Consider the following 26,844-nt stretch of genomic DNA (forward strand, 5'->3'; position numbering starts at 1 on the left):
TGGTGGGTTTCTTTTCGTTCACCACGGTTGAATGATACCCTTTAAACTTTGATCCCAATGTATACTTCTGCTTGTCCAGCATAGTTAGCAACTGGGTGTGCCAGTCATTTCAGATCCACTAGAAATTATGCGACACTTTCTGCTACTAAAAGGTTACCAGTTACTCTTTGCATTATATGAAACTTGACAATAGTCGCTTGTACCGGTTTATCTGTGAGCGCAGTTGTGCTGAGGGTGTATTATGTGGCTAACACGGTACATGTATAATCATGCGTGTAACGCTGCTGGTGTCACAAAGTCTTGTGAATGTCCGAGGGTAAAAAGTGCTCAGTTTGGTATGTTTCGAAATGCCACTTGTTGTTTAACACGCCATAGTCTTTCTATGGTGTATGAACTCATTGTGGCTAGATCAATTTACAGGTTTTGCTTCCATCTCTGTATGCAACATGACAGTGATGACAATGAGGCCTGGCACATAAGAACTCAAAATATTTTTTTTAGTACCCTGGCATACTCCTTAGTATTGAAATAATTTCGCGGTCTCACTTTGTGTGCAAACCTTGTTTTTATAGCGCAGCAAACTTAAACATTATACTGAACAATCTTCTTTCTTTGTAGTCCCATGATGTCTGTCCAAGATGTGTCGCAGTTTCATTGGCTGTTAAACAGTAAGTAAACCTTAAACTAAAGGAGTTTTTTTTTTAGCTGCTCTATTCTTTTTTTTCTTTTTTTTTTTGCTTATGAGCACTTGATAGGTTTTGCTTACACACGGGCAAAAGCCAATCTTCAAAAGTGCTTAGAGGATATTCTTCTTTTGCAACCCACAGCTGTTTACTCTGTAGAAGTTGTGTTACTTGTAAGAAGGGACAAACTTCTTGGTCGCCTCCTGTTGCTGAATGTTTGTGTCGTCGGATATCCGACTTCAGACGTTCTGCGTATATAAAGTAATACGCTTATTTTTGTTTTAGGACCAGTAGCATTTTTTGCTGACCATGGATGATGACCGTTACTTGCTGGTAAGATTCCTTGAATGAAGCCACTGATTTCTTGGTAGTGTTATCTGCAAAAACTAGTATAATGTTCCGTGAAACTTCAACACCCTTTGTAGTTGGATCGATTGTTCCAATTTGAAATGGGAATGAATGTGCACTTTTTTAACCTATCGAAGTCCATGGCAGTGTCGCTCGTGTTAACCTTCTTAAGAGCATACCTCGGTGCATTTCAAGTAACTTGTCAACTAGTTAAACTATTAACTTAGCTTTTGTTGGAATGGCGGCGCACTTCATGTGCTGCTTGCCACCAGTCCTGTCTGTCCAGCCGCCAGAATTCTTGTTAAACTGTAAAGTTGGTAGTTAATTCAGTGCGGACTATGACGAGTGATTTATGTAACCCGCACTGATCTGCCTAGCCTCAGTGATTGAATAATGCTATGACTAGAAGAGTTATCCGCATTAGATGCCCATCTGTTCCATGGGCGATGATTGTGACCTACAGGCACATGCATCATTGTTGGCTTTTGCGATTTCTTAATTGCGATTTTTAAGGAATCGCAACTGCTATGGAACGTCCAGCTCCAGTGCTGGACGTTCCATTGCGCAGGTGCAGTTCGAACGTTCGGTGAACGTGCGCAGCACTTAAGGGGTTAAGAAGTCTCAAAAGCCTATGCATGAAGAAATCGCTGAAAAGTTTGCGATTTCTTAAAATTCCTTAATTGCTACTCGCAAATTGCGAATCGCAATTAAAAAATACCTCTCCTTCATTCCTATGGGCATGGAGGCCCGTAGGAATAAATGAGAAGACCTTCTCGATGTGCAGGGGTGTCCAAAGGACACCTTGTTGCACTCCTGAAATCTGTGCACACACATGCCCTTATGTGTGCGCACAACATGAAACTTTGAAAAATACACAAGTGCATTTTTCAAAGTTTTCGCAAATTACCATGATGTATCGCAATTTAAAAATTCTCAAATTGCGAGGGCCTTAACCCTTCATGCATTCCAAAAGCAGATTTTGCGATCGCAAACGGACGATTCTTGCGATTCACACCGTTTGCGATCGCAAAATCCTTTGATGCATGTGCCTGTGTTGGAAAAGTCGCATTGGGTTTCAGTGTCCTTTTCTCGGGTCCTGTTAATGAGGGCATAGGCGTCCAAGAGTAAATGTGTAAATAAAACAACCTTCCTGCTATAGAATGTGGCGTTGAGGTCTATCCCGACGGAACTTCCACTGTAGGTTCATGTCGTTGGAAATGCCTCATAGAGAAACTTGTGGTTCGCTCTTTACCCCCTGGTCTAACTTCTAGGCTTGGTGGGCTGAAAAAATCCACAAAACATTTTTCTTTGCAGATTTTATTTTAATTTGCGCATGTGCAGACACTTGTCCAACGGCATATAATCCATGCAACGGGTTCGGCGTCTCATCTTCTGAAATTACCTGGTGAACTACAGTAACTAAATCCATTATGTACGTCACTAGGTTTTACTTTCTTGTGTAACTGGTGTAGGTCTCATTGTAAAACCGGGTCCCTGGCTTCTTTGGGCTAGTTTAGCGCTGTACAATCAAACACCATAAACACTAGTTAGCATTTACTCTTGGGACGACGGGTGCCTGCCTAAAAGCATGGCTGGATATTAAAGTTACAAACCACCTTTTGTTTTCTTTTGCGCAGGTTTCTTGCAGTACCGCCGAAGATCTAACCGTGCTCTGAACAGTCTCCGCCGAGGGCTAGCACCCCCTGCAGGTGAGCTGCTGTTGCTACAGTTGCTGTAGACTGAAATGCTGCACCGAATGGTATCTGCACACACCAGCCTCTTCCTGGTGCGGTGTTCATTGATCGGTGCTACAGTACCCCAGCATCTGGCATCGTTGGTTTGCAGGCCTCTGGTGTTTGTCGAACCTGGTATTTCTGCTGGTACAAGCAGTATTCATATCACTGATGTAGCCTTTAAGCAATTGCTTCAGTAATAGAGCCTGCAGCTGCAGGCTGTACTAGCGTTAAATGACGCCTGTAGCTGGACCAGTCTTTAGATGTTGTGCATGCTGGCATGATCTGTTGCTGACGGGACCTTGTTTTTGTGAAGTTTACTTTAATTCTAATTTGCTGTTTCTTTTAGATGCGGCTGGTGAGAGCTACTTCCATCATGTTGACATGGTAGGTGAACGTTCGAGCGGAGCTCAGATTAGAGTTGTATTTCAGTGCCCTCTTGCTATGCATTGCTGCAGTGATGCCTTGTTACAGCGGAGGCAGATAAGGCACTCCATGGGAATACGTTATAAGTAATAGCAGTGGGCGTATTCCATTCTATATGGAGGTCGGATTCGAACCCTTGGGGGAACATCTCGTTCTCCTCAATCTACCCCTTAAAAAGCGGCCCTGAACAAGGCCTTTATTACTAGTATTCCGTCCTTTACCTGCTTGGGCCAGCTTTAGTTAAAGCGCTAGATCCTTGGCTGCAGTTCTGAATTTGCTTGCATTAAAGCCAGGTAGATCCAGCGCACTCTGCCAAGGCCAGCAGTCCAGGGTCTTCTACTGTCATGATGATTGGCAAATGTTCAACTGCTCTGAATAAGTGAGTGATAAAAGCCTTTCTGAACGATGGTCTGTAATCCCTTTAATTAGTGGCGTGGCTCATTGTTGGCTTCTGCTTGCTCAGCTTTCTCCTGTCTCTTTCAACAGGTGTCTTGAAGCTTGCAGATGGTACTTCGGCCTGCAGCCCATAAGGTAACTTTCAATAACTCGCATTACAAGTCTTTACATGCCGTACTTATGTCTGTACTACTTGAGCCTTAATGTGATTAAACGTTAAACTGAGGATGGATTTGTTTGGGAAGCCTAGTTGGATTACTTAATCAGTATAGGATACAGTTAAGCTTTGTAGCTGGCCTCTGCGGGGAATGAGATTTTGATATCAATTTATGATCAATTTAATAACTTATCTCATTCATCTATTTTGGACCGCTAGTATCTGTCATTGAGTAAAAGACAACCCCCGCATAGGTTAGACAAATCCCATTAACTGACGCCACTCGGAAGAACCACTTACAACTGATAAAGTTTGAAAGTTTTATATAAAATTCAAAGTTGGATGCAATTACAATCTGCTCAGGATAAACCTCAAAGTATACAAAAGAATACAAAATCAATTCCGATATCAGCAATTTAAAGCTTCGATGTGAAGTGGTTCCTTGGCGTCATCTACAGAAAGAGAAAAGTATCACGTTAAATCTGTCCCTACTCTATGCTAAGTGACATCCCTACTTCGCAGGTTCCTAACCTAAAAAAGGTGTCAGCAGTTTGACTCCCAAAGAAGTTCAAACTCTCTTAGCCTCTAAAGGTAACTTAAGTTTAAGAAGCAGTACCCTCTCTGCCTACCCATCCGCTCTTCTAAGGGTCCTCGGCCTACTGCTCTCTTGCGCTCTGATCTCTCTCAGCGCATCTGCTCAAGTCATCTACCCTTGCCCTTCTCTCTTGAGCAATTCCCTTGCTGTTCCTAATCTCCAATTTCCAATTGCTACCTCCTCCCTGGGGTGCTGTCCCTAAAATACACAATCACAGTGTGTGTGGAACGCCCCTTGACGCCCACCACGGACTTTCCCCGATGATGTCAGCTTCTAGCTTCGTCCATTGCTTCATCTCTTTCGCCGTCCGTTAAGTTGACCTTTCTCCTTAGATGTCATCTTCGTCTTCTTATTGGAGACTTCAACTGACACTTTCAGATCAAAAGTCATATGAACTTAAACAAGACTTTAACTTACAACTGCTATTCTTGACCCTTCTAGGTCCTGTGAATGGTCATTCAAAAACAAGTTTGAAATTCTAAGCGCCTCTTATCACGTTCAGGCAATAAACCTTGTCCAGCGTTGTCACCCTAAATCCAGTAAGCGCTAGACTCCTTGGCTCGCACATTCACAGCAAGGCTATTCACGACTCCTGTGAGCCCACTAAATTATATACAGCGGACTACACTCCTGCGAACCCTTGGTCAGTCAGGTTAAAATCACAAATGACCTAAACCTTTCTAACATTCTTACAAAAAGCTTCTACACAGTATAACCTTTAACACACATTTATATATATTCGCATTTTAGCAAAGTCTTTATTATACTTGAATACATTTTACATAGAATATAAACTACGTAAAGCATAACTTTATACTGTCATTCGCTATCGTTTATACATGTTCTACACTTTCTTCACATTTCATTTCTCGCTGCTTCTCCGTTTAAAGGTTACACACGTACATGAATTCTACTTTGCACGTTCTACATTTCATAAGCATTTCTACACCATTTCTACATCAGCCCACTACGTATACGGGCCTTCTAAATCTAATACATGTTCTAAAGTGAATACAGTTACATTTCCCATATTACTTTGGATTATATCGGTTATCTATATGCTATAAGTGTCAACTTCACATTACGATATACGTTTCATTACTACGTTATACGATGTGGTTGTAAATATGGCCTATACATAACTTTTATTCAAATTTGCGCTCTCTCAGTCCCCCCTTTGATGACTTCTAGGAGTCATCACTAAATGCAATTTGAATAAGCCCTTTACACAGAACTAGTTACAACATTCCCTCTTTTCATCATTTCGAGAGCTCTTAAGCTTTTGTATTGTTGATCTTGTAAAGCAGCTAATCTCCTTTCTTGCTCTCTCATTGTTCGTTGTAACCGGTTCGACCTATACCATTTATACAATTTTACTAAACCTAACAATGTGATTATACAAATTAATACTATCAATACAGGCTTTATTATGTACCAAACTATGCTTTTCCCAAGGTTGGAAAACCAACTCCCAACCTTTCCTACTCCATGACCAACTTTTTCCCAAACATTTATTTTTGATAAATCTTCTATCTCTTGATGAATCTGTGTAATGTTCCGTATGACTTTCTCAAGTGGTTTTGAATTATCAGGAATATAAGTACAACATTCCTGGACCTTCAAAGCCTTACAAACTCCGCCTTCTTTTGCTAGCAGTACATCTAAAGCAAGTCGGTTCTGAAGAACCATTGCTCTAATCGACTGCATCTCGCCTTCTACCAACATTAATGACCTTGCAGTACTTGCAGATAATCTATCTACAACTGTAGCCAATCTCCTGATCTTAACATCGTTAAGTATTAAACCTAACATAGGAAACATTGCTCCAAATACATCTCCTACTACTTCTGCATCTCCTACTTCCCTTTTCGCTCTCATCGAAGCCTTTCCTTCTATTATCGCTACATCCTTTGCATGATATATTTTGGGGAAGACAATTGCCAAGTAACACAAACCATACCAATTGTCAGGTAGTTTTACATAGGCATTTCTTCCACATACAAAATGCACATTCGGAATAGCTTGCATTCCTTTCATAAAATCTTTCGTATAGTACTCTAAACGAAAAGCATGTTCGCCATTTACTTCACCTACAAATACACTCTCGTAATACGTTTTGCTTCGAGTTAAACATAACTTTCCTTTCTGCGTTCTATCCAATGCTATTGGACCATTGCTACCTTTCTTTTTATGTGCCTTTTCTTCTTCGGTCCAATCAGTTTTCCATTGTCCTGACATTTTTAGAATCTTTTGCCTTCTGTATCTATCATCTACTTGTCCTATGAACTTTTTCTCAACCTCTGACACTTTGCAAGTCAAATTATTTCTGCGTGCATATGATGTGTCTAGTGTATCCCAAGGAAGAAAGAATTTGGCTAGTCTATCCTCCTTTTTGTAATAGTCCCACTTATTCATTTGCTTATAATTCGGAACTTCAGGCAGTACCGAATCATAATTTGAAAAGTAGTACTCAAATCCTTCCCTACCATAAAATATACTAAGCAGTAAACTACATGTTATCCCATACGTCAATGGGAGATGATGGTATCTAATGCCTTCGTCTACAGAAGCCGGCAATTGCATACAAACATAGCAATCCTTGGCCTCCATGGCATCGATATATTCATATAACAGTTTAGCATATGCGTTTGACCTAAAGTTTCCCTGTGACTCGTCTACATGTAATCTACGAGCTTCTTCTGCCAATAACGCCTTTTCGCGTATAACATTGCTCTCCTCGTTCTTTCCCACAAGAGCAGGTTTCAAAGTCGTTACAGGCTTTACATCTGCTGTTTCTTTATCACTTTCATGTCCTATTATGTATGATATTGTCACTACTGTAATTATGAGAAAAATTACTACTGCTACTAGTGTACCTACTATGCATCTAGCTTTTCGGTTTGGGTTGCCGTTCTCCATGTTATCAAACAGCGTAGCTCCTTCTTTGCGAAAAGTTTTTCTTTTCCAGTCTTTGTTGGCTTATTTGCTTTCTCAGTCTGTAAAGTGCTTTTTATCAACAAAGTCTCTTTTTCGCACAATGTCTTTTCTCCCTTAGCAACAGACAACCCTAACCCTTCTCCGTCCTCTAAATGTAATCCCTAATTTTATTCTTCTTTCCACTCGGCGCTAGGTTATCTTCTTCTTTATAGCTTATACACAAAAGTCTCTTTTGCATCAACAATTATTCTCGCACCTGCAGCTTTCACAACAATTTCTAATAATTCAAAACGAATAACTTTTTCTTCTTCTTCTGGCATTTGCTGGCCAAAAGTTGGAAATTGTAATCTTTTCAGCACTAGATCTTGAATTTGACTCAAATATGGGGGTATGGGAAGTGTGAAAGTCAGTAATCCCTCAGTCTCGAGTCCAGGCGTCAACATCCATATCTCCACTGCCACAAATGGATCGTGATCGATTACCTTCACTTTCTTCACTCTCCCAGATTTCTGTCCCCAAGACATCTGCTAGATAAGTCCACTCTGGGGTGGCGTACCTTCTGCAGGGCACACGTACCCTTCTCGATCTCCTTGGACTTTCAGTTCCTGAGTCTGTAGTTTCCTCCTCCTGGTCTGGTTCTTCTGCAATCGGAACAAGAGTTCTTTCTCGCTTTTCTTCCGAGCTTGGCCTTTTCCTTCTCTCCGGCCAACTGGCTTCGTCTCTTTGCCCTTCTGCTCCTGGTTCTTGGACCAGTCTCTTGGTCACTCTCGGTTTGTTCGATATCTGTGTCGGACTCCCAATTACTTTCTTCTCCTGAGGCGACTTCGGTCTCCCTGATATCCTGACCTTCGTCGACCTGTTCCGTCTCAGTCTCAGCCTCTTCGATCACCTCCACAGCTTGGCTTTCCCCCTCTGTGGCTTCTCCGCTTTCCGCTGGCTTCTCATCCGAGGGAGGAGCTGTTTCTTCTAGAGGTGTTGGCACTCTTCGGGTGTGTGAGGCATGTATCCAGTTTGGCAAACCTCCACACTTAACTGCAGTATTCGTCACAAGTATGACTTGAAACGGTCCTCTCCAACGCACGTCTAAGCAATTCTTCCTGGCATGCTTCTTCACCAGGACCCAGTCCCCCGGACTCAGGTCATGGCACAAATCTTGTGCTGATGGAACCTCTGCAGCCTGGACCTGGAGGGACACAGAATTAACGGCGTCAGATAGTCCCTTACAGTAGTCCAAGATCAAATCGTCTGTGATGTTCACTAGCGCTGCAGTCGGAACCGATGGCAATCTCATAGCTCTCCCCATTAGCACTTCATGCGGAGAGAGACCTGTTCTTCTATCAGGTGTGCTACGTATGCTCATAAGAACCACTGGAAGTGCGTCTGGCCAACTCAGGGATGTTGCTGAACAAACTTTGGCAAGTCTGGACTTGATCGTGCTGTTGATTTGCTCTACAATCCCTGAAGCTTCTGGTCGATAACTGCAGTGTAACTTCTGATCGATACTCAAAGCTGAACATAGCATCTTCACTATTTCGCTATTAAAATGAGTTCCTCTGTCCGATTCCAAAGAGGAAGGCACCCCAAACCTCGGTATCAACTCTCTAAGTAACAATTTTGCTACTGTAAGTGTATCGCACCTACGTGTAGGGTAAGCCTCAACCCATCTAGAAAATATGCACACAATCACTAAAACATATCTGAGTCTATTGCATTTAGGCATTTCTATAAAATCAAGCTGCATTCTATTGAAAGGCCCCCCAGACCTCCCAATATGACTCAATGTAACTGGTGTTCTCTTTCCCACGTTTAGTTGCTGACAGATAGCACATCGCTGACACACTGCTTCTGCCGCTACTCTAAACTTGGGATTAAACCACGTTTGTCTAAATACTCTCACCATAGCATCTCTTCCTATGTGTGCTGATCCATGCAATTTCCTTGCCATTGGACTAAGAAGTTCATTTGGTAAAACTGCTCTCCCATCGGCAGAGATCCAGAAATTCATCTCACTTCTGGAACAACCCGCTGTTTCCCAACTCCTTTTCTCATCATCTGGTGCATTTTCCTGAACACTTCTTACTTCATCCCACGTATCAACAGTATCCAACAACATTGTCAATTCAGTTCTTTCTTGGATTCCCCCCACTTTTACATTAGTGTGAGAATATCCCTGTTCTGCGCAGTAACGCGCTACTTCATCCGCGTAGCGGTTACCTAGTGATACAAAATCAACGTTTTTTGTATGCGCTGCACATTTGACCACTGCAATAGCTGTCGGGCCTTGCAATGCCTCTAACAAGAGTCTCACGAATTCTCCATTCCTAATGGGAGAACCCGAGGAGGTCATGTAACCTCTTTGAGACCATAGCTGCCCGTAATCATGAACTACCCCGAAACCATACTGGCTATCGGTGTATATGGTGACTCGAAGTTTGTCGCCCGCTAAGCAAGCACGAGTCAAAGCAACAATTTCAGCTACCTGAGCGGAGTGTACTCCTTCCAGGCAAGCGGCTTCTATTACTCTCGTAATTGTGCAAACTGCATAAGCTGCTCTCAGCTGACCGATATTGTCTCTTACACATGAACCATCAACAAAGAAAATTTCATCGGGGTCAGTCAATGGCTCATCCACAATATCGGGTCTCGGTTTGGTGCATAGTTCAGTCACATCAAGGCAGTCATGATCTGTACAAACTTCGTCATCAATCTCGTTTGGAAGTGGCATCAAAGTTGCAGGATTCAAGACGGAGCATCTTTTTAGGGTCACATTCTCGGCAGCCAGTATGACTTGCTCGTAGCGTGTGAGCCTGCTATTTGTCAGATGCTGAGTCTTAGTCCTGGTCATCAACAATTCTACAGAATGAGGTACATACACAACTAACTGATGTCCCATTACTACGCTTTCAGAACGTTCAATGCTGACACCCGTTGCAGCTACGGATTTGAGACATCCGGGCAACGCTGCGGCTACTGGATCTAATGTAGCCGAGAAATACGCCACTGGCCTACGCGCATCTCCATGTATCTGGGCTAAAACTGCTAACGCGCATCCCTCTCTTTCGCAGCAGTAAAGCAAAAATGGTTTTGTGTAATCAGGCATTCCTAAAGCCGGGGCACGACATAAGTCCTCCCTCAGCTGCAAAAACGCCATCAAACAATCTTTGTCCCATGGTACCGGATCACTTACTCCTTTGTGCGTCAGTTGTAATAAAGGTTTTGCCTTCAGTGAGAAGTTGGCTATCCACTGCCGACAATAACCGACCATACCTAAAAACATCCTGACTTCTCTTTGTGTTGTAGGCGCGTTCATTTTCATGATCGCCTCTATTCTGTCTGGAGACACCTTCCGCTTTCCCTTTTCAATCCTGTGGCCCAAGTATTGCACCTCAGTCATACAATATTGCAATTTACTTGGAGACACCTTGTGTCCGTTCTCGGCCAAGTGATTTAGCAAGGTTATGGTGTCTTCTCTGCAAGCTTCCTCAGTTTCTGACGCAACTAGGAGGTCGTCTATGTACTGGACTAGAACCGAATTCTTGGGCAGTACTAGACTTTCAAGATTTCTTTTTAATAGCTGGTTAAAGATCGATGGGCTTTCTGTATACCCCTGAGGGATACGACACCATGTTAAGACGCGATCTTCCAGCTTAAAAGCGAAAAGATACTGGCTCTCTTCATCTAAAGGTATCGAAAAGAAAGCCTGGCACAAATCTATCACGGTAAACCATCCAGCTTGGAACGGTATCTGAAATAATATCACTGATGGATTCGGTACCACTGGACAACATGAGACAACAATATTATTAATCTTCCGAAGATCCTGCACTATTCTGTATTTTCCACTAGGCTTCTGCAAACCCATAATCGGGGAGTTACATGGACTTCCCACGATCTCCTTCAGTATTCCCTGTTTAATCATGGATTCGATCACAGGCTTTATTCCTGCAATCGTCTCTGGTGTCAACTTGTATTGTGGAGTTCTTGGATACTCAGCATTGGGTCTTACCAAGATTTTTACTGGTTCTACTCCTTTGATCAGTCCTATTTCTTCTCCAGTAAAATCCCACACCTCAGCTGACACTTTCTCCCTCAAATCCTGTGGAAGCTCTTCCACTGTTAAGGTAGGATATAGTTCCACGCACTCTTGCGAGTTTACAACTTTAAAATCGGCATCCTCATCATTGGTCTGTACCTCTACTCCTTCAGGTGTACAATGTATTGTGCAGTTCAGTTTACACAACAGATCTCTTCCTAGCAAACACACAGGGCTAGAATCACAGATCACAAACTGATGTTCGTCACTGTAATTCCCTATTTTTACTGATACTGGTTCGGTCAGAGGATTCGTCATCCTCTTGTTTGCGACTCCTACCACCTGAATCGTCTCTCCCGATATTGGCAAACCTGGGACTACCGCTGATCTCAACGTGGATCGAGTGGCCCCTGTATCCACCAAAAAGGTTGTAGGACATCCAGCTACTTCAGCCTCTACGTATGGTCCTCTCTGATCTACTTCCAGGGCTGCTCCTAGAGTACAGTCTTCCCCCCTATTCGCTCGTTGCCCTGTAAGAGGATCAACGTAGTAGCATTCTTCTCCTCCTACGAACAATGGCATTTGTCTATAGGTTTTCCCTCCATTTGTAATGCGAGGTGGTTGAGGAAACGGGGCTCGAGGAGTCTGAGTCCCCCCTTTGATAAGCTTTCCCTTCGGGGCTGCGGCTCCCTTAACCACGTTACTCTGTACCTCTTCCTCCTCTTGTTCTAATTCCCCTGTCTCAACATTGTAAGGACACTCACGTCTCCAATGTCCCACTTCGTTACACTGATGACACCTCGTTGTCCTTTTCAGTGTTGCGATATCCATTCTCGGTCTCGGTCTTTCTTCCTCATCTCTGCTCTGATTATTCTGTTTCTTTGCTTGCGTTCCTGTTCCCTGTTGCCGCTGTCCACCCTTTCCAGCTGCTTGCATTTGTACCAGCATTAACTTTTCCTTGAGTTTCTTTGCCTTTGAATCTATCTCATCGCTACAGTACCTTGCATACCTCAGAATTTCATCTAAAGGTTTGTTCTGCCAACAGATCAAATGCTGTTGTATCATCAGGCTTATGTCTGGTCTCAATCCTAGAACAAACTTCGACACAAACTGTCCTATGTCCTTAGGATCCATTACATCTAACCCACTGTATTGTTTAAATGCTTTCAGTAGCCTCTCATAGAACTCGTGAACTGTCTCTTTGGGCTCCTGAGTTGTTCGATCTATCTTAACCCAGTCTATGTCTTGTACTGGCACTTTCTCTTTCAGCCATGTTATTACTCTTTTGTATTTTTCCATGACTCTGTCTGACGGACCATTCGTCCGGGTATCTCTCGGAGGCTCACAAGTAGGCCATTCAACACTAAGCTTGCATGCCGTCCACAAATCTCCGGGTACTACGATATCGAACAATGTGTTCAAATCGATCCACAGCACCTTAGAGATCTTCACGAACCTCTCTACCTGCTTGTACCACTCAACGGGGTTTTCTCTAAGCTTCGGGAAGGAATTAGTGAATGCCGCTAAATCCCCCCTACTCCAGGGCACATGAACGTAATTTCCGTTCGCGATTTCTCGCAAAGGGAAAGCTTCCATTCTCATTAGGTCTGTATCCTGGGATTTCACAATTGTACTTCTTCTGACCGATCCCCTCTTAGACCACTTTTCCTCCCATCTATCCAGATCTCTCCATACTCTAATGCACATGACTAGTTCCCTTATGTGTACTCTTAGTCCAATCGTTCTACGTTCATCCAAATCTCGATCTGTGCAATTTAGCCTATGATTGGGCTGTAAAGCTTTAGTTCGTGACATGTCTATCATATATTTTTCCGCTAATTCAGATAGTTTTTCATGAGCTGCCCTTGCTTTCCGAGTAACATCCTTTGATAAGAACAATATTTCATCTGGTACGTACAACTCTAACCTCTCTATTGCCACTGTGCCGTCTATTATTTCATCCAAATCTGATTTTAAGCTCATTACATCAATCCGTCTTGCTTTTATTTCAGCTCTCAGTATGTCAGTCCTAGGTGGTTCGCTCATACCCCTCTCACCTCCACTATGCGCCCTACGCCTAAACACAGGTGAGTTATGAGGAGTTTTCTTTCCATCCCTTTGTTCCCACCTCTCTAGATCCCAAGCCTTTCCATCTTCCCGTGGGGTGTGGTGGAACATCACTTCATCCCCCATCCCTACATTCCGTCTTTTTGGCTCAGTTTCTCCAGATACGAGATAGGATCCACCGTTCTGTTCTAAACCACTGTAACTCGCTTGCTGTCTGGTGTCGCTCAATAACCGATAAGGTCCTTCATGGCCCTCCATGCTCCCGCGATCTCGTTCGTGATCACCAGAAGTATGGCGAGACGTTTCGCGACTCCCTATATTCTCATGACTTCGCCCATGATCACCGGATGCATGGCGAGACCCTTCACGACTCTCCATGTTCCCGTGATTCCAATGTTGCACTGTTTCACCCGGGGTATGGTGAGTGCATCTGAAAGTATTTCGGTACTCCTGCGTCCTTCGTTCCCCTTCACTAAAGGTGACGCGAGGCCCTTCGCCACACCCTGTACTCCTGTCGTCGCACATTTGCCTATTGCCGTAAATAGTAGGACAATTATTTCCTCTGCTTTCCTGACTCCCTCTCTCCCACTCTGGGCTGCTTTCACCAGCTCCACAATGAGAGAGGATCCTGTTATCCTGGTCTCTCCACTCTGCTCCTGTTTCTAAACTTTTACTCCGATTCTCTTCGGCAGTATCCCATTCTTTCAGGTATTCCCTTAATTCCTTATGGGTTTTCGGTTTTGGTCCCCTTAAGTCCATTGGCCCTCTTCGACCCCCTTGCTCTACCCAGGGACCTGTTGCGGCATCTAATGGGGTACTCCGACTCATCGGTGCTAATATCTGTCTCTGAGGATTCATCATGGTATCCCTATTCTCCATCTCTGCCCTTTCCCTATCCCATCGTGCCTGTTCCTCCTGCTGGACCCCTTCCGGGTTGTAGATTGACACAATAGGGCCTATGGTAACCGGTACTTGTAGAGCATCCGGCATTTGATAAGACCTTGCATGTTGCGTTTCTGGCATTTTCTGGACCACGAATCTTCCCACTACTCTCTGTTCGGAACTAGATTGAGGTACTTCCTCCTCTTTCTTGGCATCCCAATCCGTTACTGGGATCGATTTATATTCCCCCCATCTAGCTCCGTCCTCTTGTGGTAATATAGGACTTGCGGCCCCTCCGCTGTACGGAGGTGGTCTGTCAATAGCCTCTCTATCAGTTCCTCTTCTGTCTCGCTTTCCTCTTCTTCCTCTAGAGGTTTCTTTTCTCCCGTAACTTCCAGCATCGGGTACAGTTTGTCTGCTTCTATCTTTTGTACCCTCCACTTTTTAGCCTCATCGTCCCATTTAGCATCCTGCACTGCTTTTACCGATCTTCTCACTCTTTCTTGGCGCCTCTTTACGCTCTTTTCGTGTGCTGTTCTAAACCATACACTAAGTGCTTCGAACTGTGTTGGCCTCGGTAGAGGTCTTGTTGCAAGCATTACTGCTTTTAGTTCGTTCAACACATCTAGCTTAAACGTTCCGAATCTCGGAAACGTCAGTTCCTTATTCCCTTCAGTTAGCTTATTCCACTCGGAGATCCATAGTATCGAGTGCAAGCCTACATTCACTGCCATATAATAAGCTGGTGTGCCTTCTGGTGGAGCTTCTTCTCCGGCATATAAGTTTCTTCTATTCCTCCTAAAGAGTGCTCTTAAACTCTTAAAACACTTCATTTTCGATAATCTACAATTTTCCCTTTACTCTTCCTTGTTTACGTCCCGACGACAACCACCAACCAATCCCTACGCGGCTCTCGTTATTCGGCCTATCTCAGTGCGACTCTTCGCTGACGTCTGACAAACTAACCAATCTCAGCTCGGTTCTATGCTGACGTCACTCGTTCCCTCTTGCAGCAATTCTCCTTCTTTCTCAATTTGTCTCACGATTTCGCATGCGTTTTCATTCATACACCGAAAAATGACTACTTCCGTCCAAGCGATCACTTTTCTCTGACTGTACGGCCACAGTCTAACTGTAATTGTCCCCTCAACTGACGAAACGTCTTCCCTCTTACGGTCAGACGATCGCCTCAACTGATAGGTTACTTACACACAGTAAACGTACGACCAGCGTCTGTTACTCATTCACTCATTCTTACGCTCCCCCTATCATCGGTCTGTCGGGAAATCAATGGTACCTCATGACCCCCTTTCAATGGTAGACAAATTACTCTGGGTGTTCGATACACCCGAACCACTTAAGTCCTTCCCTGGAGCTTAAGATTTCATCCGGTTGCGCGCGCTCACAACCTTCCCTCAATCACACTACAGGCATTCAACTCCGCTTGACATTACAACACAGGAACAACATAAAACACCGCAATCTTACAACGCATGACACTTATACTCACTCTCGACCGACTCTGCTGCTTTTCTCTCGTCGCACCGTCAGCACCGTCTTCGGCTGCAATTCTTCTTCTGGTCGTCGATGACTAGGGACCTTGGGGTAAACTAAACCTAGCCTAGGTCGTCTTCCTCAAGAAGATAACCATCATTACTCTGCTACCAACTGCGGGGAATGAGATTTTGATATCAATTTATGATCAATTTAATAACTTATCTCATTCATCTATTTTGGACCGCTAGTATCTGTCATTGAGTAAAAGACAACCCCCGCATAGGTTAGACAAATCCCATTAACTGACGCCACTCGGAAGAACCACTTACAACTGATAAAGTTTGAAAGTTTTATATAAAATTCAAAGTTGGATGCAATTACAATCTGCTCAGGATAAACCTCAAAGTATACAAAAGAATACAAAATCAATTCCGATATCAGCAATTTAAAGCTTCGATGTGAAGTGGTTCCTTGGCGTCATCTACAGAAAGAGAAAAGTATCACGTTAAATCTGTCCCTACTCTATGCTAAGTGACATCCCTACTTCGCAGGTTCCTAACCTAAAAAAGGTGTCAGCAGTTTGACTCCCAAAGAAGTTCAAACTCTCTTAGCCTCTAAAGGTAACTTAAGTTTAAGAAGCAGTACCCTCTCTGCCTACCCATCCGCTCTTCTAAGGGTCCTCGGCCTACTGCTCTCTTGCGCTCTGATCTCTCTCAGCGCATCTGCTCAAGTCATCTACCCTTGCCCTTCTCTCTTGAGCAATTTCCTTGCTGTTCCTAATCTCCAATTTCCAATTGCTACCTCCTCCCCGGGGTGCTGTCCCTAAAATACACAATCACAGTGTGTGTGGAACGCCCCTTGACGCCCACCACGGACTTTCCCCGATGATGTCAGCTTCTAGCTTCGTCCATTGCTTCATCTCTTTCGCCGTCCGTTAAGTTGACCTTTCTCCTTAGATGTCATCTTCGTCTTCTTATTGGAGACTTCAACTGACACTTTCAGATCAAAAGTCATATGAACTTAAACAAGACTTTAACTTACAACTGCTATTCTTGACCCTTCTAGGTCCTGTGAATGGTCATTCAAAAACAAGTTTCAAATTCTAAGCGCCTCTTATCACGTTCAGGCAATAAACCTTGTCCAGCGTTGTCACCCTAAATCCAGTAAGCGCTAGACTCCTTGGCTCGCACATTCACAGCAAGGCTATTCACGACTCCTGTGAGCCCACTAAATTATATACAGCAGACTACACTCCTGCGAACCCTTGGTCAGTCAGGTTAAAATCACAAATGACCTAAACCTTTCTAACATTCTTACAAAAAGCTTCTACACAGTATAACCTTTAACACACATTTATATATATTCGCATTTTAGCAAAGTCTTTATTATACTTGAATACATTTTACATAGAATATAAACTACGTAAAGCATAACTTTATACTTTCATTCGCTATCGTTTATACATGTTCTACACTTTCTTCACATTTCATTTCTCGCTGCTTCTCCGTTTAAAGGTTACACACGTACATGAATTCTACTTTGCACGTTCTACATTTCATAAGCATTTCTACACCATTTCTACATCAGCCCACTACGTATACGGGCCTTCTAAATCTAATACATGTTCTAAAGTGAATACAGTTACATTTCCCATATTACTTTGGATTATATCGGTTATCTATATGCTATAAGTGTCAACTTCACATTACGATATACGTTTCATTACTACGTTATACGATGTGGTTGTAAATATGGCCTATACATAACTTTTATTCAAATTTGCGCTCTCTCACCTCCCTAAACCATGTCCACCTGAAGTCGGTGCCCCAAGTATCCATCTAGTAAGGATAGGCTGTTCCGTAGGCTTCATTTGAAGGGAGTGGTGATGGGTCCCCTGCAGCTTTGTGTAGTACCGTTTGCACTAGTTTCTACCCTCTGTAGGGTCGGATAGTGGACACGCCCGGAATCTGCCCGCAGCTGCTCGGGTCATGGAATATTTCAAATTTGTCCTAGTCTTAAAGTACATCGTGCTCTATAGATAGCCCCACGACCCGCATGAGTAAAGTAATACTTTGCTGATCAGTGTATATCTTTTGTTGTGATTTTATTGTAGTTAACAGCCCTATGAATAAAGCCTTTCCTCGTCCTAATTTATCGCTCGCCCGTTTATTTGTGGACTTTCGCAGGCAGCCACCCGAGCAATAAACTTAACCTAACCTGGTTATCTTGGTGTAGGCTTTTCCCTAACATGCCTATAATTTATGTCGCAATGGCCAGAGCAGGATGTTTACAACTCCTGAGAAGGGATGCTGTGAATCTTGCAGCCACTGCAAGTGATGCCTGCTTTATAGAAACTGAAGTATGTAATGTGGGTGCCAGAGACTCGCACCCACATTACATATGTACTGCATGACGTGCGCAAAACGTTTTAACTGCGGTTCCGATGATGAAACTGTTCAACTGCTGTGTGACTTGTAAGCTGAACTGAAATGGTGTTCTGAGCGGAACTGCCAGCTGGCGTGGCATTTAATAATGCGTCCTGATTGGAACATGAGAGTTTTTCTCTTCTTCCCCATGTAGGACACCAGTGAGCCTACTGGAGTCTTATCTTCCCTGGAGTTGAATCTCTTGACTGGAGGTAAGTGTCTGGCCGACCTCTTGCCCTTCATTGCACTGCATGGTATCTGCACACACCAGCTGTTCCTGGTGTGGTGTTCATAAGTCGGTGCTAGATCAACTCGGCATGTGGCATCGTTGGTTTGCAGGCCGCACCTGCTTGTAATCCTGGTATTTCTGCCGATACAAATACTTAAACGTGTTCATCTTAACCTCTTATGTTGCGTCCGTTCACTGTTTTATTTCTTTTCAGGGATCAATGAAGGCGTGGCCGATGCGACTGTTACCAGATCATATTTGACAGTTCCAGGTAAATGTTTTGATTGGGCTTGTGGCCTCTTGTGTTGCAGTCTTACATTTTCCAACCTCCTACCAGTAACGCTGAGCCCTCTTGCGTACAGCTGTAGAGTTGGACCCTCAGTCTGGCGGGAGGGTCCTCGGTCTCTGCTCAGAACACCATCACTGTAGTTCATGGCGCTCATGATCCCCGTGACAGGGCAGTGACGCTTTCATGACCTCATCGCCGCCACCACCTCTGATGCTTCCTGTTGAAGGTCCACCTTCTAGTCTTTGCCCTCCTATCGCTGCCTGTCTTCAGTGACCGCCTTTGCTTTTATATGGCTCGTGTCAGCCATATTGTCCTGTCGGAGCTCCCTTCCAGTCACTTACTGTAGACGCCCACTTTCCAGACTACTCTCCACACACCCAACTGCCCTTGATCTCTCCCAGGGCCTTATCCAACCCAGTGCTTCCTGAAACACCCCTTAACCCCAAATCAAGACCACGGGCCTAGTCCAACCTCGCACTGAGCTTTGGACCATTGTGGCCGTCTCTGAACGATTTCCAGCAAAGAATATTCGGTCATTACCAAGGCTGTTTGAATGTGCAGTTTCAGATGTGCCGTGGACATGACCATATAGCAAGTCTACAGCAGACTTCTTTTAGCTACGCGTGTAGCATTTGTCTGCTGTTGGACACTTTGGAACTGGGTAACAGCCTGCATTTAGGTGCTGATTTCAAACCGTGATTGTTCTTCTACTTGCTTTAGCTAATCCTGACTTTTTTTTCTTTAAGGACTAAAATAAATTGGCCTTTATATTACAATGCAAAGTGGACAACGCCATTCTGACTAAGGTGAGGCTCTATTCCCACCCCACTACCACCCTCCTTGGTTCTGTTACTCTTGGTCATTTCAAAGAGTGCTTATGTGGCTGTACAACCCATAGCGCTTCACGCTATGACCAAAGATAAAATCCTCTGCAGGATACCGTGGGCACCTGTGTGCACTGAGGTCTATTCCAGAGGAGACATAGTCTCTAAGGCAAATGGCATGTTGGCGACAATTGATTTAGACTGTTACCTATTTGTTTAGAGCTGTTAATTTTATGATACAAATGCTTGTTTTCTTAGATGAGGGTTTTGTGATTGTATTTGCACTTGTGAAGTGTTGGTGCCACTAATGTGGCATCTAGCAGCCAGCCCGCGCTGCTCTGATCGGTTGTAGTTCAATACAGGAGAGACTACCTGCCCACTCCCATATTGTTTGCTTCTGCTGGTCCTTCCTCATTGCATCATCACCTTTGGTTTTTCTTTGTTAGCCCTAAGTTGGCAGGGTATGCCCAGACTGGATTCAAGCAAGCCCGACTGAAGACTGCTGCAATGCCAGAAACCGGTCCTGGGAAGCTTGATTCCAGTCCAGGGGAGACGTGGCTTGGCAGTTCGGGCTGGACTGTTCCCATGAGGCACAGGGTCAGACTGATTTGCATTTGGCCATGTCTGAACTGGGGTGGCAGAGTGAGCTAAAGAAAGGTGATAGATTAATCCCAGATCATTTCACTGGGGGGGGCGTGGGGGGGAGGGGGGAGTGTTTGTATTGTCAACGCTCCGTCCATCATCACCTTTGGTTTTTCCTTCCTTCCTCATTGTGGAGAAGTGTGGCTCACGGTGTAGAGCAGGCAGACCCGGAAGCTGAGGTCAGACCCAGGACCAGGGTTCAATTCCCGACGCGGCAGGGTCTTGAGCTCAAATGTCCACGGACTCGATAATTCTCGCTTCGGTGCCTGCTCTAATCATGGGTTCTCACTCTGCAACTCTGGGCAATAAGCTTGCTTAATCTCCACAACGGCCCCCCTGCGGCGGGATGCCTGGCTTTCACCTTGGGGATGCCCTGTAGGGGCTATCGCACAGGGAAAAGCCAGGACGGGTTCCCAAGGCAAGCACCGGGAAACCTCCGGGTAGCTGTGCGCTCAATAAATGCAATAATAATAATAATAATAACAATAATAATTGCAGCCTTCCGATTCAGTAATTTGCTCGTTGGTCCCTCCTTACTACCGCCTCGTCTTCATTTGTAGCCTTAAGAGCGTATGCAGTTCCTCGGGGTAGAGAGCAGGAGAAAGAGGAGGCAAAAGAGGAAAGGGATTCCTCTGGTCAGGACTGAGGTCCTCATACACCCAGCAGGCTAGGTGTCATGCTTCATCATATGGACCTGCTCCTCGTGTGGCCGGTGCTGCAATGCACGACCGGCACCCATAAATGGGCTCTTAGGCAGATTTTTTTGTTCCTAGCAGTGCGTGTGAGGGGCCTAGTGGTGTAGGAGTGAGTGGAAGTGAGAGTCCAAAATATGACTTTATTCAGGCTGGCTATCCACCTGACTAAAAACAAACTAAAGAGTGGCAGCCTGCTGACGTCAAGGTTCAGCTCAGCTATGCTCATCTCTGTAGGTCAACATGTTCCGTGCCTTGCGGTCCATTTGTAGCCTCCCATGGCTAATGGCTCCTTTACTTCTGTTACATGGTACGTTTATTAGTCTCTAAGCACTCTTTTCTTTCTTCCTACTGCAGGCAGGACGACATGCACAGCTGGGACAAAGGCATCCACTTGTTTCTCTTTCGTTTCCAAATGAGCGTTGGGCCGGGCGTGAGTGTAGCCTATCCGGAATCTGTATGTGGCAGCATCCAGTGCCATCCATCTGGTGTGGCTTAAACCTCAATCACAAGTGAGTGTTGTATGAAACCCTCAGTGGTATTCCAGCTGTGCATGTGAAACCGTTGGGCGCACTCAGTGCGTGTTGGAAAGTTGTGGGTCTGCAGTGTAGCGTCATATTGGGCCTAGTGGGTTGTACACTCTCTGAGCGTGACACGGGTCCAAGTTTAACCGCAGTGGAAAGTTGGTACTTTGATTACACTGTTGGCTTGAACTGAATTAAGCGGAAGGAAGTAGTGTTTACAGATCGTTGTACTGCCCCTACTTTCAGAAGTGTTGGCGAAGGCTGTGGCGTGACCTCTCGCCTCACCCTATTAGTTGCGGTTTTTAGACTGGTTGGGTATGGTGGTCCTAAAGCCATTGTGGGTGGATTTCCAGTTTAGTTTTTTTAATTGGACAAATACATGTGCGCTCACTGAGGAGTATGAGACGTCGAAGCGCTGTACTAAAGTGAAAAGCAACACATGTGATCTTGAGCCTTTGCTAGTACTATTTTGAAACCATGTGCCCTATATTGAAATGCATTATTTGCTTTGACTTCAGATTCTGGGAGTTAATAGTGCTTTCAGCCATGGTTAAGGGCCCGGCAGCTTTTGTTACTGCTTTATCTGTCCAGACAAACCATGGCAAGTCAAAGGGTTTACAGGTAACGGCACATCTGCAGACTGCCCTTTATGTTTTAACAAGTGTATGGTGGATACATTAGTGGAGTTTGCTAGCTATTATGTCTAAAGACATTCTAGCACCCAACTCAGTATCCACTGAATCTGAATCTATAATTTTTACAGTCTGGGTAAAACCTCCGTAAGCTCCACGGTAGCACGTATACATTTACAGTTGTCTGTTTCAATGACTAGGAGTTTGAGTTCAGGCCACCTGAGAGGGCAGATTGTGCTGGGGCATGTAAGAACATTCTCATTGTTCACCTGGTCATCAAGGCAGATGCTGGTCCCTGTAATGGCACCCAACCGTTTCCTGTCTTGACAAACTGCTTGTTATCTGCTCGCACATGTATGTATCCATTCGTGTTCAACCTGAACAGATGACGGGCAGACGTTATGTAGTGGATGTTATTTGATCTATGTCGTTCAGGGGAATTCCTGAAAGGCAGCAGTCCCAGTGTCTAAGATCAACTTTTGGATTACCATGTTAGTAGTTGAAGCGCTCCGCAATAACCAGTGCACTGAAGTACCTGATAATGTGCTTTGTCTCTCCCTTGTTTTTAACAAAGCAGTCTATGATGATTCGTTATCCCTGTCTGAATCAATGTGGAAAAGAAATTACTAAGACTTGCTTTGAGAGCTAATCTGTGTGGCTTTGCCCCTGAATTGGTTTGGTTGTCACTAAACTATCTTCTCCGCCCCCTCCATTTCAGGCTCTATCCTGGACTAATGTTGGGGATCATGTGGCGGCGGTTTCATGGGAGGATCGGAGGCACTTTTCAGCAGGTAGGTAACATCTGTGCCGACCTGTATGTAAGGATCAGTTGTTGAAGTGAGGCTACCACTGTACTTTAAATTAGTGTCACTCATGATGCCTGCGTGTAATTGAGCCAGTGATGATTTGTTATCCCTGTCTGAAATAAAGCAATGAACGGGACAACCTTTTTTCTGAGGCTACATTTGGCAATGATTTATATTAAGGTCTCTGTATGTTTCATGTAATTGACAAATCTGTTAATTTCGTACCTTCCTATGCATAAATTACACCAACTTCCGAAAAATAACTTCGATCAAACACTTGATACTACTTTTTTTGGCATGAAATGCGTGTTCATTTTTAATGACGACTTATTGTGATGAAAATCGTAATTGCTAAAATGTGGCAGCTTGTGCATGTGGCGTATAGCCAATTTACGTATCTTTCAATTAGAAGCATTGCAAGGCTTGTTCTAAGAGTGAATAATCAGCCAGGTTCTCCAGCTTAGCTAACATGTACTGTGTCCTTTCTGGCATACAGATTTTGTATGCTGATAATTTGAGAGGGCATCTGTGGTGAATATCCTACAGACCCTGGTCACTCCTTGAGGAGTGATAGCGTAGATGCAGGTAATATCTCTGCCAATAATAGCATGTTACTTTCTGTGGGAGTAGCATGGAGCTAAACTATTTGAGATGAAGTAGTTCACCTAGGGCATTATCTTTTAATCTTGCCCAGTGCATGCTAGACCATTTGGTTTTAGGTCTAGCCTGAACCAGCTTGCATGCCCAGCTTTAGCACTCTGCTGTTGTAGAGTATGGAAGAGAAGCCCTGCCCAGTCTCCGCCCATATTTGTCATTGGCTTCGGTTTGTCTGATGTAATTGCTGGCTTCTGATTCAGTAATTGGTTTTAGTCCCTCCTTACCACCTTTTCTTCATTTGTGAACTCCCATGACCACTGGCCGCTTTACTTCGGTTGTTACAATGTACGTGTTAGTGTTAGCACTATTAGTATTTACTGCAGGCACGACATGCTTTTCAGGCATTGTTTCACTTTCTTTCAGCCTGGCCCTGGATATCCAGGAGAAAGTGAACAAATGCGTGTGACTGGGGTATTCTGTACTCATTAAGAGCATCGAACATCATTGTATCTTAAATGTGTGAAGGGTAACCTGCTTAACACCTTGCGCGCTAGCGGTTTTCCCGCTGTGAGCTCAGCTCGCCATGAGTGTACGAGACGCATAACTCATGATGAGCTGAGCTCGTCATGAGCATAGAAGGGGTTGGGGTTGATGAGCTACATCAAGCTTCCTCAGCTATAAGTGGGTGCCAGGTTGTTGTTTTTTTGATTGCCAGATTCTTTGCATTGCCAAGGATGCGGAGTCCAAGCATGCTCTATTGCCTGTATACACGACCTATCCACATTTGGTGCAGCCATGTCTTCTGGAGATCTGAAGTGGGCGCAGAGCAAGGGTACCTTGATTTTCTAAGCATTAATTTGCTGTCAATGTATCCAGTGGCATTTCTATTGGTACGTTGGCATTTCCATTGGTATGTTCAACAAGTGAAAAATTGTCTTTAGCATTCGCTAGGCCAGAAAGATTCTCCTAAGTGGGGTAATCCGGGCCCTGTAGTTTCACAAAGGTTAACCATTAGTACCGTTTTTAGGTCATGCCTGGGAGTGCATGCTGGATTAGAGTGGAATTCAAGCTCTAACTACTGTCTCCCTATATTTTTCATTGAAGCCAGCATTTACGAAGAACTATGTTGCAGGCCAGATTCATTAATAGGCTTGGTACCGCTTAGTCCTCATTTGTAACCTCCTATGAGGACCAGCCCTTTTACTTCCGTTACAAGGTATGTTAGTAAGCGCTAGCACTCCATTTTAATTTTCCAAGCAGCCCAGGATAATAGCATCTGCTTAATTGATTTTAAATAGCTGAAACTTCTACGCTCCTAAACGCCAGCTTCGATCGACCAGCCTCGCCCTCGCCGCCGTCCCCCGCATCCGTAGAGCCACCACAGGGGGACCGTCCTTCTCCTACCTCGCCGCCAAGACATGGAACTCCCTCCCTACCCACCTCCGCCTGACCCAGGACCACCTCGCCTTCAGGAAGCAACTCAAGACCTGGTTGTTTGAGCAGTAGCAGATACCCCCCCCCCCCCCCCACGCCTTGAGACCCTCTGGGTAAGTAGTGCGCTATATAAATGTGATGATTGATTGAAACTCTTGTAAATGTGAGCCCTATTTGCATTGTAAATGATTATCTCAATGTCATATGTGTTAATTAACAAGCATTGTTGGGTACAGTGCCAATAGCTTAATCTTACAATGCGGGACCTATTGCATTGCAAATGCTTGTTTAGTGCATGAATCTCCTGACTTAACTGTGATCATGTTGAGCTGAAAGTAGTGAATGACTATAGTAATCCCTGGTAATTTGTCTTTCAGGTACGTCTGTCCAAGAGGCGCCTCTTTCCTTCGATAATTTTTAATTTTGTGCAATAAAAAGTGAACTTCATAGCTGGCTATTGTGTTTTCTTTAAATTGGGTATGCAGGCCTACAGTCATCACTGTTGCAGGTGCCATAATTATTGGCAGAGGGCACCTTTTCAGCTGATGTCTGGTTGGACTGAAATGATCTTGGTGGGCCAATTGTCAAACATAACTTGAAAGACTCAAACCTCAAGCAGTAGATACATGTTCAGTAAAGTTTCTATCCTCATTGGGGATTATTAGCTGGATATAGCCCGCGTTAAACATGACCCTACACTTTCTACCATTTGACCTGCACACGACCTTTGGACTGATTGCTCTATCGGACCTACAGAGGTCAGCCTGGCACGCTTCCACTTATGTAGTGTATTAGTACAATCCAGTTATACAAGCAACAATGAGTTAAAATATTACAAGTGGCATTGTAATATTGCGAGTTAAGAGTACCATATGGTGTTCCAAGATCTTGGATGCATAATGTAGTATGTTGCAGGAGCTGGAATAATAGGAAGGCATCTACAATGCTGTTACATGTGGGCACAAGGAGTGAGGGGCACACAACATGCTACAAGATAATGCAGAATCAAACTGCAGTTATGTATAACCACTATAATAAACCAAGTGATGGACCACGCATAAAAGCGACTTATTTTGATTTAAATGAGTGCCAGATATCACCATCCTAGCTGGAGGCATGCTTCATCATTTGGGTCACAACTGGATAGCCGAATGCCACCCTGGTGTGCTACGATGCTTCTACACAATGGAGTTCATGCAAAAAACAATGGCAGATTGGTGTTCAACATTGAATGCGTGGAAAATTCAGAATAAAAACGCTCAAGTAAAACCCAAGTGGGTTGCTGGGCACTATTACACCGCTGGTTCAGCTTTATAAAATCCTGTGCAGTCCGGCTGTGTGCCATCGATGCTGTGGCATTAAGGACGGGTGCTGCCTCTGGAGGATGTTATAAAGCTGAACCAGCGGTGTAATAGTGCCCAGCAACCCACTTGGGTTTTCTTGAGCAGAATTGTCAGCTAGAGTCAATCGACTCACTGGAGGAAAAAGCGAAGCACTACAGTAACCAGCAGGCCACTGGGGTGGCCACGCCCATTGAGGAGGTGGACTTGTATATAATTTGGTGCCGAGTGAAATAAGCTTTGACTCTTGCTGATTGCGATAAGCCCATGAAGTGCTAACACGCAGGAAACACGTCTGCTGAACTTTTTGTTGATGCAAGGCTTTCACTGCATGGATGTTTGCTGTCCTTACAATAAAGATGTGGCGGACATTCAACTTACCTGTGTGGGCTCCTTCAATAGCAGGCAACGTCTATCAGAGAAACTGTCTTTCTTAGTGGAGAAGTGTGGCTCACGGGTTAGGAGGCAGACCTGGCAGCAGAGGTCAACTCGGCGGGATCTTGAGTCCAAAATGTCCACGGACTCTACAATTCTCGCTCCGGTGCCTACTCGATTCACGGGCTCACACTCTGCGACTCTGGGCAATAGCTTGCTTAATCTCCACAACGGCCCCTCGTGGTGGGATGCCTGGCTTTCACCTTGTGGATACCCTGCC

At 44.4% G+C, this 26,844-nt stretch overlaps 1 long non-coding RNA gene and 6 other non-coding genes across 7 annotated transcripts; all 7 read left to right on the top strand.

Moving 5' to 3' along the window:
• The first annotated feature begins 549 nt into the window (after positions 1-549).
• LOC147663606 (uncharacterized) lies at positions 550-25,296 on the top strand. Its single transcript, XR_015305267.1, has 11 exons — positions 550-668; positions 969-1,016; positions 2,669-2,740; positions 3,114-3,151; positions 3,677-3,721; positions 18,335-18,392; positions 18,624-18,680; positions 19,445-19,504; positions 21,214-21,368; positions 22,731-22,803; positions 25,227-25,296. It is a non-coding gene; the product is annotated as an uncharacterized LOC147663606 (long non-coding RNA).
• On the top strand, positions 744-871 carry LOC147663607 (small nucleolar RNA SNORA40). Its single transcript, XR_015305276.1, has one exon. It is a non-coding gene; the product is annotated as a small nucleolar RNA SNORA40 (small nucleolar RNA).
• On the top strand, positions 2,199-2,335 carry LOC147663608 (small nucleolar RNA SNORA18). The gene has a single exon (XR_015305271.1). It is a non-coding gene; the product is annotated as a small nucleolar RNA SNORA18 (small nucleolar RNA).
• On the top strand, positions 2,780-2,919 carry LOC147663609 (small nucleolar RNA SNORA8). The gene has a single exon (XR_015305272.1). It is a non-coding gene; the product is annotated as a small nucleolar RNA SNORA8 (small nucleolar RNA).
• LOC147663610 (small nucleolar RNA Z40) lies at positions 3,528-3,598 on the top strand. Its single transcript, XR_015305280.1, has one exon. It is a non-coding gene; the product is annotated as a small nucleolar RNA Z40 (small nucleolar RNA).
• LOC147663611 (small nucleolar RNA SNORA8) lies at positions 18,424-18,561 on the top strand. The gene has a single exon (XR_015305274.1). It is a non-coding gene; the product is annotated as a small nucleolar RNA SNORA8 (small nucleolar RNA).
• LOC147663612 (small nucleolar RNA SNORA32) lies at positions 19,229-19,350 on the top strand. Its single transcript, XR_015305279.1, has one exon. It is a non-coding gene; the product is annotated as a small nucleolar RNA SNORA32 (small nucleolar RNA).
• Positions 25,297-26,844: the final 1,548 nt, after the last annotated feature.

The sequence above is a fragment of the Lissotriton vulgaris genome, unplaced genomic scaffold (genome assembly GCF_964263255.1).
Source record: "Lissotriton vulgaris unplaced genomic scaffold, aLisVul1.2 SCAFFOLD_7775, whole genome shotgun sequence".
Lineage (NCBI taxonomy): Eukaryota > Metazoa > Chordata > Amphibia > Caudata > Salamandridae > Lissotriton > Lissotriton vulgaris.